Genomic DNA, 2520 nt, shown 5'->3' with positions numbered 1-2520 from the left:
CAAGGGCCGCGCCATCAGCTAGCGAACCTATTGTGACGTACGATAGCGGCGATGGTTCGGATCTGCAAACGTCTGCGCGTTATCGAGACTTGGTGACTGCGGTACGCAATCTTATTAGCGGGAAATCAGCCGAGGCCGGTCACGCTGTCGTTACAGCCACCATCGAATCATCAGGTCATCAATCTACGAACGAGCCACGAGTCACGAAAGTGATTAAATGCGAACGCAATCGAACTTCACAGTGGCGATTATTGAATCGCTTTGTATCCGTGGTCGGCAGCAATGATGATGACGAGGAGGAAGAAATAGAGGGAGAGGAGGAGAAGGAGGAGGAAGAGGAGGAGGTGAAGAAGAAGAACGGTAGCGGCGGCGGCGACGGCGGCGGCGATGGGAGCGAGGCGTCCGCGGCAGCGGCGATGAGACGTCGATGGCGGCGGGGTGTCCGTGACGGTAGCAACGGTGCGTCTACGAAAATGTCCACGCTGGAGCATACCCGTCGCACGGTGAGTGCCATGACAGAACCGGCCCTGATCGAGCTGGGCGGCCGTTTGTATGACGCGGGCTACTCGCGCGCGTATATTCGTAGTCTTTGGTGCGTTGTGCGCTCGGTAAATCGTAGAGCGCATATGTCGCTGTTGAGAGGTCTCAAGCGAGCCATGGATGCGCGACGCAAAGACCGCGAATTGGCCTTGGCTGAACTTGCGAGCGAGAATGCGCCGCCGCGGCGTAATGATCCTAATCAAGTCGAGCGTCGACTCGGCGATCGGTCGCTCAAAAGCGACGGTCGGTTAACATTTCGAGAAAATGAATTCGTATCGATGATGCAAACGGTGAGACGGTCAATAATAACGGGACGTGCGCTTGCTACCACTTGCCGGCGGCGTCGTGAGACGATTGCCGAGCGAAATTCGCGGAATCACTTGTTCCTCTATGTATTTTACATGTTGGCTCTGACGGCAAGCGTCTCTCAAGCGCCTGAGCGACATAGCGGTGCTGGACGTGCGACAATTGCGACAGCTACGCAACCGTGGAGTATGTGTGATCACGGTGTACAAGACGCGCAAACTAGGCAGGATCGAAGTCGGTGAATTGTTGCGACCTTCCGCTGAACGCAAAGCCGTCCGCGGCGACGGCGACGGCTATGATTTCTTTTTGCCTTCGGACACACGTATCATATTGAACACTTCGTCTCATGGGTGGAATGCGGCGAGCTTGAGATTCCGTTCGATCGGGAGCACATGCGGCGAGTGCTAGACAAGCGTCTGGACCATTTGTACGAAAATTTATTCTCTAGAGCTAGACTACGCGGATTAAGCTTTCATGCTCTCCGTCGCATTTACGCTGGCTATCGTTATCTGCAGGGCGCTACGCTGGATCGTATTCAGGAGACGCTCGATCATGCCAACCGCTGGCAAACCAATAGCTACGTGAACGCGTGCCTGTATGAAATTACTAACGAGGAATGCAGTGCGACGGCGGTGGTTAGGCTCGCAACGCGAGCGAGCGAAATCTAATCTCGGGAAGGCGAACTAAATTGAACTAAAATTGAACTAAAAGCAAGGTGTTACATTATAGCTTCACGCAGACCGTCCGTCAGGTTTGTAACGGGGAATCGTTCAGCTCGCTCGAATGGACGACGATGCCGGCCAGAAGCCGGAGGACCCTGGAGGCCTGGGGATACCAGTTATCGCATGCACAGTTGTACAGTGGATTTAATTTTGCCGACTGAATAGCGACTTGGTGACAAACCGAGGAGCACCTCGAAAGACGAGGATATCTTGTGGTACGTTAGATCGCGTTACTACGAGTCTCTCTCTCCTCCACCCCCCTCTCTCTCAATCCCCCTCTCTCTCAATCCCCCTCTCTCTCAATCCCCCTCTCTCTCAATCCCCCTCTCTCTCAATCCCCCTCTCTCTCTCTCTCTCTCTCTCTCTCTTTCTGTTGACGGGTTCCAACACTCCGCTCACCGTCGTAAAAAATCTTGTCGTCGGTTTCTGTCGTCACTATCTCGTCCATCTCGTCGTGTTTCGAAAACGGCGTCGCTTCCCGATGAACGGCGCAGAGCGAGCGGTTAGATGCATACATCGCGTTTCATCAACGAAACCAATGATGGACTGATCATTCGCATCGCGTGACACATTGGAGGACTAAATGTAGCGATGTTGAGGAACTAATGCTGACAATGTAAAACGAATGGGAAGCGGATCACAGAGACGATCATAGTGCCTTTGGAAGACGTGCTGGACGAACTTACCAAAGAGAAAGGAGAAGGTTCTAGTGATGTACGATTTACTTTATCAACGGCATCCGAACAAACAGTTGGCTCGTTGGCATACCGATCGTACTCGATGAAATATTGAAAAAACTCTGAGTTCGCTCTTAGCACTTCGGTCATCGTCGTCGTCGTCGTCGTAGTCGTAGTCGTAGTCGCCAACTTTTACTGTCGTAAATTTTATCGCCGTCTTTAAGCATGGCTAATCCGTATCAGCCGTCTACCTCGCAGTGGCAACTACCAGTCGC

Source organism: Harpegnathos saltator, unplaced genomic scaffold (genome assembly GCF_003227715.2).
Source record: "Harpegnathos saltator strain DR-91 unplaced genomic scaffold, Hsal_v8.6 scaffold62, whole genome shotgun sequence".
NCBI lineage: Eukaryota > Metazoa > Arthropoda > Insecta > Hymenoptera > Formicidae > Harpegnathos > Harpegnathos saltator.
The sequence above is the reverse complement of the archived record's forward strand: the minus strand, read 5'-3'. Positions refer to the sequence as shown.